The sequence below is a fragment of the Crassostrea angulata genome, chromosome 2, assembly GCF_025612915.1.
Source record: "Crassostrea angulata isolate pt1a10 chromosome 2, ASM2561291v2, whole genome shotgun sequence".
Lineage (NCBI taxonomy): Eukaryota > Metazoa > Mollusca > Bivalvia > Ostreida > Ostreidae > Magallana > Magallana angulata.
The window spans coordinates 38,957,722-38,967,364 of NC_069112.1; the positions used below are offsets into that span (position 1 = coordinate 38,957,722).

Here is a 9,643-nt window from a genome sequence, read left to right on the forward strand (position 1 = left end):
AGTAAGGGCTTTTCGACAGCCCCATTATCACTTTTTTATTTAAATGTAAAAAAAATTTATCTCTAATCTATTTCCAAATTTTTTTAACGCCTTGGAATAACCAGTTGCTTAGATGGGAACTTATGAGTAGTGCAATGCGAAAAGAAAGATAACTCCAGAACTTAACAAGTAGCTACACTTCTCATTTCCATAAGTAAGTATTCATGCCTGGGACATAAAACTTGGTATGCCTTCAGTAATTATGTTTTATATTCATAGAGAAAAGCGAAACAACTCTTTTTATTAACAAAATTGAAATTTCAACTAGTGTGATCTTTAGGCCTTTCAAACCCCTACAAAAAGTCAAAAAGTGGCCCCTCGGACCATAATTTTAAGATTGTACTCCTCATTCTGAACAATAAACCGAAAAGATTGTGGAAATCGGACAAAAAATAAAAAAAGTTACAGCTAAAGGGCTGTTTTGAACGTTGGCCTCTGCATATCCCTGATTTTTTTTAAATTTTGTACCCAAAACCTTTTCCGGTCTGCCCATTGTGTGTGTTATTATACCAGGGAAATATTGTAATGTTTACTTGAAAACTTTTTGAGAAAACGTGGAACGCGTGATTTCAATTTAACATTAAAACACCCATAGACGATTTTCAACAACTCATAAAACCGGAAGTACTCAATATTTTTTGTTGAGACTTAGAGCGTATGTTAACTACTCCTACTTTAACAATATCAAAGCGTCAACTTAAATTTTTAAGGTCATTAGAAATCTTTTGTTTTTGAATTCCCCCATTTCTCAAGTTTGATGTCTAATATCTCAAACACGATAAGATATAGAAAAACGTGTACACTGACAGTTTTGTACAGCTTGACAAGATACATCTTATTCTAAATTTGATTGCTCTAACTCAAAAAGTAAGGAAGATATTGCGTTTCATTCAATTATTAGTAATATCCTTGTAAAAACCAGAAGTAGCGGAACTGGAAGTCCAAAACATTACATACGCGTGTCATCAACAACTGCTCTAAGAAAGTTGCATTATTGTTTTAATATTCTTTTCCGTTTTTAAAAAATCGCTGACACAAATCCTGTCGAGAATAATAATAAAAAAAGACAAAAACAGTAGGTCTTTTCGACCGAAAGTCGAAAAGCCCTAATAATTTAGATTTAAAGAACCAAAGCAATTCTTTCTCTCAAATTTCATTGTCAGTGTTAATCTTAAATTAGCACCACTGGATGAAAAATCAAGTTTCAGCAAAACTGAAACTATATGGAAACCTTGCTGAAACTTGAAGTTGAAGTTTCATGTATAGTTTCCGCAATGCGGAAACCATTATATCGATTCAGCAAGTATCCGTTAGGTTTCAGTCAGCAGAAACTTTAGTCTAAGATTCCTGATGGTTTCCGCAATGCGGAAACTAAATTTGAATCATGTAAAAAGTTGTGTAAATTATTATGGAAACATCAATCAGTTTCAGAACATTTCCGCTAGGTTTCAGTATGCTGAAACTTTAAGTAAAGATTCCAAATGGTTCACGCATTGCTGAAACTATTACTAAAATTGATTTGAGTTTAATAGTGATAAAATTTATTTGCAACAGGTTTAAGTTTAATTTTAGCCTAATGATAATGAATCCGTACATACTAAAATGTATAGTAAGGTTTCAGCGTGACTGAAACTATATGTATACATGTAACTATCTTCAAATGTGGAAAATAAGGCGATTAAGAACCTTTAAATTACTAAGTAATTAATTGAATTTGAAAAGAAAAACTGATGTCTGATCTTGTTTAATGCATATGATGAAATCATTAATCTTAGGTACTCGGGCACGTGTATACATGTGTATACATTCTTTGTCCAGGTGACCTCCTCTGTGATTTTCCTGTATATTCTGTGTGGATTGCAGGGTTTTTTCTGTCAGGAGTGAACAAAAGACTGTTACATAACATATACACAGTACGAAGCGTGAGTTTATAACTGGAGCCCGGCAGGATTTTTTTTCAATGTGTGTGTACCTGAGTTAGTAAAACTGATGAGTAAATTATAATTATTTAGTAAAAAAAAATCTAGCTAGTTGTATATCGCAAACAGTCTATGAAGAAGTATTTTACTTAATACACTCAATAAATTAATATACCAATTTGTAAGACTCCTTCTTAAATCCTTTCGTTGTCATTTGAATGAACCTTTAGGTACAGTAACTAATTAAGCAAACAAATTAAGGTAAAGTCGTTGTAAATTTTTACAAATCATACCAAATATTCGTACAACCTTAGTCCTGGAAGTTTAGAGCTAATTCATTTCTTTTTTAATACCACGCCAACACATGTACACAGGAATTTTTTTTTAAAAAATTGTACAGTTGATAATAACAAGTAAAACCCACTTGGAGTTTCAGTCTAATATAATAATTGTTAAATTATTTACATGCATTTCAGACTTTACTACATGTATGACTGTATCATGATTCATTGGCGTCGGAAGCAAATTGAAAGTGGGGGGGGGGGGAGGGGGGGGGGGCTAGACTAATCCTCAGAAATATTGAAGAAAAATCATAATTCCTTAAATCATGAAAATCCTAATCCGGGGGGTGGGGGGGGGGGTGGGGGGGGGTGGGGGCTGCTAGTATGCCTATTACTCCAACTTCTCAATCTTTCAAGGTAAATTGAGGAACAATTACATTTCCGGCGAGAAAAAGTGGTGGGGGGGGGGGGGGGGGCTATGTGCCTAATGGTTAAGTCTAACTTTGCACTAAGCCCCCCCCCTCCCCCCCACCCCAGTCCGAAAATAAATTTCCCTACCCAGTTTTTCCCCCAAAATCAGGAAATTCCTAATCCGTGTCGGGGGGGGGGGGGGGGGGGGCTGCTAGTATGCCTATTACTCCAACTTCGCAATCTTTCAAGGTAAATTTAGGAACAATTACATTTCCGGCGGAAAAAAGTGGTAGGGGGGCTCTGTGTCTAATGGTTAAGTCTAACTTTGCACTAAGCCCCCCCCCCCCCCCCCCCCACCCCGGTTCGACGCCTATGTGATTCGTGCATTTCTATACTTTGTATATACTTTCTGTACTGTTAACACAGATATTGATACATGTTTCTGAAACATGCACATGTTTCTGTTATAAGATATAATAAGCATTATTTATAATTTTATTGAAGATATGGTATACGTATTACGTTATATTACAAAATCAGTTTAAAATCCAGCACTAGCCATGTGGTGCACGTGATTTTAATCCCATTTTTAAAATTTGATTATACATTCGTATACATTTGATGTAGAAAGTATACCAAATAATTAAAATTATATTTTGTTTATATATCAGTTCGACGTGTACGTCTTACTTCCCGGCTTGTTTAACGCGTTTGTATTTTAATTTCATAATTATTCTTAACGTACTGTTCATCGTATGACCAATCAGTGCACATGTGTAACTGTAAAATAATTGCCATCAATTCATCGTCTGTAGTTTTAAATTCACCGTACGGGTGAACGCTGTTAATCGGACCCCGTTAATTGATCGGCATCTAATTATATTTGTGATTTCTGTGTGTTCATGCAGAACCGGCTCTGTGATGAACATAATATTTTCACACCTCTATATTTTGAATAAGAATATGACCGTGCTTAGAATCGCGGAGAAAATTGGACAAGTCAAGACTAACTTGTCAGTAAACTATTTATGGCTCTATCATATTTAGTTTGGCAAAATCATCAGAACATGTAAATAAAATATAGTTAAAGACAAAATCTGATACATATGTCTCATTAGAATTTGTTTAATTTCATTAGACATTTGTAAACAAACGGTCGGCCATTTTTTTTTGTTAATCATGTGTTACAAATACAATTGTAACAAAGACACGCCAATACTTTGTCGTATTTAACCAGGAAATACTGACTCCGACAGTTCTTATTTAAAATAAATATACATGTAAAAGGTATTCTATTCGGTAAAAAATGATAATTTTGATTAAACATTATTCATTTTAAACTATCCCAAGATGCACTTTTCCAAGATTTAGTGGGTTCTGATTGGTCAGTATTGGCGCACTTTATGATTCCGAGCGAAGGTTAAAATGCCCAAGAAGGTGCTGTTGTAAAATGGAGAATTGAGAAGCATTAATAGCCTCTACAACAAGGAGATAATGCAGGAACGAAGAACTCATGTCAAGGTAACTTAATTCACAATACAAATACTCCCAATAACATTTTCAGACTCTAACTTATCTCTCATTTGTAAACGAGATCTCGCGCCATCAAATCAAAATGGCGTCATTTTTTCAAACTTGGTTCGGCAATTTAAGTTTTATCACCGTATCTCTTTAAAATATATGTTTTGACCAAGTTAAACATTAACCAACTTAATATGCATGATAATCAAGAGTATCCAGGGTATACACATATATTATTACATAAGCGCCCCTAATATATGAATGCTTGGTTGGTAAACAAGACGAACAATGAATCTTTCGCACATTATACAATTTACAAACTCTAAATGTAACGTAAATATTAAAAAAAAAAATTGTTAATTAAATCTGGAAAATGAAATCTTTCACGTTTTTCTTTTCAGGATTGACAGCATACAAAGTCAATGTTTCCGGTGATTAGTTGCATCCTCTGTTCGGTGATTCGGGTGAATGTTTTGACCAGTTGGACGATGTGAACGCAAGGTATTGCTTTGAAATTGATTATTTTCACCACTAACTTATACATGTGTTGGATGTTTATAATTTACTGTAGTAATTTGTGGGAAATCCAGGTCTAAGTTCTTGAAAAGGAGGTTGATTGGGGGGGGGGGGGTGAAACACACTTATTGTTGATAAGTTTTTCCATTGTTCAACAAACAATAATTGAATCAAAATGAAAATAACATTGCTTCAAATATAAAATGAAACATTTTAGACCAGATACTACTGTAGTCATTATATGAAATAGTTTAAACAGCAACTGCATAGTAGCTTCTGTATTCAGAATTTTACTCAGAATGCTTTTATTACATCTTAGGCTGAATGTTAATTGTTTAAAAATCTAAATGAAACTTTATTATTCTTGTTTAAGATAAATAGAACAGACATAAAGTACAGCCCAGTGAAAGGAACAAGTTCATCGCAAGAAGAAGAATTTTAATGCTACCACTGTCCAGAACTACTGAGTCTGCTGTAACCATGATGTGATCATATGAGTGCTTCACCGGTCTGGACAATGCTCGAAAATCCCCCAAAAAGGCATATTTCCATAAACTACGACTCAGGTTACATCAACAACAGCCAAGAACACCCCTTATTGATTCGAATGGACACATCTCTACGACCCGACTAAACCTCTGCAGAACAAGACTTTTTAACTGTAAAGTATTCTCATTTCAAAAAACCTATAAACTATAAAAGTACTTTTTTTATATTACTGAGTATATTACAATGTCTGTCTGTAAGCTAGAATCTTAGAAAATCACATGGTTTTGACTTATGAAATGATTGATTAGACCTTGCAGATATTAACTTTCATTTTCTTAAATAATTTGTTATGTTTGCAAATATTGCATAAAATATTAGACTCCATGTAACATATATCCTCACACCTCCAAGTTAAGTGTCAGCTACTTTTTTATCCATTTTCTTTGTTTAAACATTTATTGATAACTTTAAATAGTTTTTATTTGCAGTAATATATGAATAATTAAGAAACCAATGTAAAAACACTGCATTAGGAGATGAATGCAAGGGTCATAGAAATGACAAAATACACCAAACAATATTCAATTATGTCGTATATGAAAATATATAAAGACAACATGTACCCCATGTATTACAATTTTTATATAACAAAATTACTTGCATGGAAAGTTGTTTCCATGTGGGTTTTATTTTAATCTGTGTTATGTAACTAATATTGGAATTAGCTTTTATATCATAAGTAAAATGCTGGTATTGACGAAAATTGTAAGGTGAATGATCTGTGTGATACTTTGTACTTTATACATTCATGCTACAAAAAGCAAGTACATGTACATGTAGTAATACTTTACATATATAAACAATGTTTATTTTACTTCATGTCTTGGATTTAAAAATATTAATGTAGGTAAAGTAGTGAAATGTAGGAAGGAAAACCGTATGTAGAGAAGATTATTCATCAGGAATGAAGTGTGTTGCAATCAGCATAATTAATTAAATGTGTACATCATATTTTTGCACATGATTTGACAGACTGCTCCATTGTTACCTTTTTATCGGCCAACAAGCTTTTCATATCTCCCTCTGGGTCATCTCTTAAATACTGACAGGCTTATGATATTAAAATCTGATCAGTTCGGTACATCATGGGTGGAAATGAGAAGTTCACTTTGGACTTAATGGATTATCAAATAAATGATATCAAATCCTGTTCTATTGTAAAACATTAGATTATATAACTAACAAATTTTAAAGAAAAGGTTTATCCCAACTTGTAAGTGGGTCACTTTGACCTCATTTTGGAATTTATTGACATACATATTCAAATCAAATCTGGGTCATACCTCTATAGTCAACTACTATCTTGTAGTGTATTTTTTTTTTTTTTAAAGATGGATACTTTAGACTTTTCAAAAATATTTTATGGTGTACATATTCATTGTAGTTCAAAACAAATTGAGACAAGTGTATCATGTTCATGTAACAGTGAAGTTTTCTTTGTTTATTCATGTACATGCAGTTATTTTGTAAATTGCATTCATATTTTCAAAAAAGTAAGATCTTTGTTGCATTTTTAAAGGGAGATTTGATAGGCATTTAATCAAGATAAAAAATTCAAATGCAAAGATTTCTATGGGAGTTTTTTTTTTTCTTGTGCAATTTAATTTTTTTTTTAAATAAAAGTCCCTAATAAGGGAATTACCATATGGATGTTTCTCCCATTATTGTATCTTGGCTGTATTTAATTTATTATTGGAAACAATTTCAGATTTTTGAACAAAATAAATTTGGAACTGTTTGAAATTGTTTTGTTTTTACATAAAGTAGAAACCTTGCTCAGCTTTTGTGAAAGCAAAAATATAAACAGTTTCAGTAAGTTTCAGTTGCGGAAACCCTTTGTAAACAATATGTATCCAAATTGTATATGGAGGTTGAAACTATGCAGAAACTTCAAGTTTCAGTAAGTTTCTGTCACGGAAACCATTTGTAAACAATATGTATCCCAAACGGAATGGAGATTGAAACTATGCAGAAACTTCAAGTTTCAGTAAGTTTCCATTGCGGAAACCATTTGGATTCATGGACAGCCTAAGTCTCAGCACTGCGGAAACTTAATGAAACTTGAAGTTTCCGTGCTGAAACCTGTCGGAAACTTTAAGTAACCTTAAGTTTCCGCAGAGTTTCCAAAGGGTTTCCGCAGCGCTGAAACCAGATATTTCATCCAGTGCACATTTGCGTCTAAGATCAATATATTATTGCTTTAATCATATATTATATCATAATGAGTGAATGATCAGCAGACACTAGCAGCAGAACAAAATGTGCTGGAAATAAACAGATTATGTTACGTTTGCTCAAAAATAAAACATCAGTTTGTTTTGGAATAACTATACATAAGTTTATATTTACAATAACAATGAACACAACATAGCAAACCAACGAGTACAATCCATTGTGGGTCAGTCATTTCAATAAACGACTTTATATGGAAGAGAAAGAATGAGGACGTTTAAAAAATGTAAACATTACCTAAAATAGAAATCCAACAGGGTACGCTTTTTCTGCGTTTTCTGGCCACCACATCATTTCCGCCGTCACATTTTGTCAGCCTTTTTTTCGGAAATGTTCTCCATGTTTTGTCTACCGTCGCGAAGTGTTCACCTTTCTTAAGAATTATTCTGCTTGTTAAAAATTTCTATTAGGTATATATTTTGTTTTACAAAAACATAACTTAATCGATAATAACCTGTTATCTTTTGCTTGATAGTCTCTTATTAGTCCCCTACTGGTTTTCACCGGAGGGGACTATAGCTTTCCTCTGCGTCCGTCAGTCCGTCCGTCTGTCTGTCCCACTTCAGTTTTCCACACTTTTTTTCTTTATGCGTTTGAGGAATAATATGAAAATTGCTGAACAGCTTCCAAATGTCAAACTACAGATCAAGTTTACACTTTTGTAGTGTCTGGTTGACATATTTTCGAGAAAATTAATTTTTTATATTCCAATTTTTGTTCGGGTTCGTTATCGGGCTCGATGTGTATTGCATAAACGAGGAAAGTATACTTGTAAAAAGTAATAATATCGTGGATTACTTGGACCATTCCTTTTATTGTTTCTAACAAACAAATAAGTTCTGTAAAATAGTGTAAAGCATTGTGTTTTCAATTTAATCGACGGGGTTTTTGTATTATTACAAACAGGTTCGCTATCGGGTTGGTCTGTTGATTCGGGGTACAGAAGACGGTAAGAAATGATATTCTGCATAACAGTGCATTGTTTTCATAAATTTCTACAAACCGGTAGGGGACGTGTATTGCTTATGCAATACTCTCAGAATGCTTGTTACATATAGTTTTACATGTTTCTTTACAAACATTTGTAACATTGTAAAGTACAAAAAAGACACAATCTACAAGGCGTAAAAAGTATATGTAATAGTAAGAATATATTAAAAATTAAGAATGGGCGGAGGAGAGAAACGACCGAGACCTTTCATAATCACGTAATTTTTTATTTTAGTTTTTATACTTTACAAAGAGAGAAATGAAGAAAAATGGAACAGAAAATATTTTTAAAGATTTACTCTTAATATTACTACCTTAAATTGATCCCCATTGTGGCCCCATCCTACCCCCGGGGGTTAATTTTTTCACAACTTTGAATTTACTCTACCTGAGGGTGCCTTCACATGCGTTTCAGCTTTTCTGGCCTAATGGTCCTTCTTACACAATTTAAAATATTATGTTCCCAGGCCCGCGTTAGTGGTTCTGCCTCTAGGGCTGGATCAAAACAATCATATATCGTTAATGCATTTATGTTAAAAGATGTCGTCTTATCAACTTCAGCTGAAAGTGAATAAAAGACTGGCTGCATATAAGAAAGAAAATAAAGCAATCTTTCAATATTTAAAATTCCATGTATGCAAATGTAGGGATTTAATTCTAGTGCTCGACCAAAACACTCAAATGGTGTATAAGGAAGAGGTTTTTAATGCAGGGTGTGGTCAGAATGGTTATTTAGTGTAAATGATTATGAAAACAAATCGAAAAATATTTTTAAAAAATATATAATTGAATCCTTTTGTGTGAGATTAAATTGCCTCTCTTTACTAATATTTTAATTTTATTTGTCAAAGAAAATAAGACAAAAAATAGATACAATAAATACATTGATCAATTAAGTCGATTTCAAACAGACAGATCGTGCATTTTGGACCTCTTGCAATGTTTTCTTTGCTAATCGAAATAAAATTTGTATTTAAGAAGGATAAAAACCAGTTGCAATGTAATAAGATATTGAATGCATTGCACCAGGTTTAAATATCAGAGTTACCGAACCAAAAGATAGGTAAATGACTTCGGTACCTTTAAAACCGGTCCCCTTTGTTAAACTTTGTACAGGATTGACGTACGTGCACAAGATCACCGACTAGAACATTCCTTTGTGTAAAATGTAATTAAACTTGGACA

The 9,643-nt window shown here is 33.0% G+C and overlaps 1 protein-coding gene and 1 long non-coding RNA gene across 2 annotated transcripts in view; one reads left to right on the top strand and one right to left on the bottom strand.

Moving 5' to 3' along the window:
• LOC128170809 (multiple epidermal growth factor-like domains protein 10) overlaps positions 1-9,643 on the bottom strand; it is a 186,353-nt gene that overhangs the window by 137,585 nt on the left and 39,125 nt on the right. The gene's annotated exons all lie outside the window — the stretch shown is intronic.
• LOC128170827 (uncharacterized) lies at positions 4,081-5,393 on the top strand. The gene is made up of 3 exons (XR_008241916.1): positions 4,081-4,171; positions 4,573-4,672; positions 5,061-5,393. It is a non-coding gene; the product is annotated as an uncharacterized LOC128170827 (long non-coding RNA).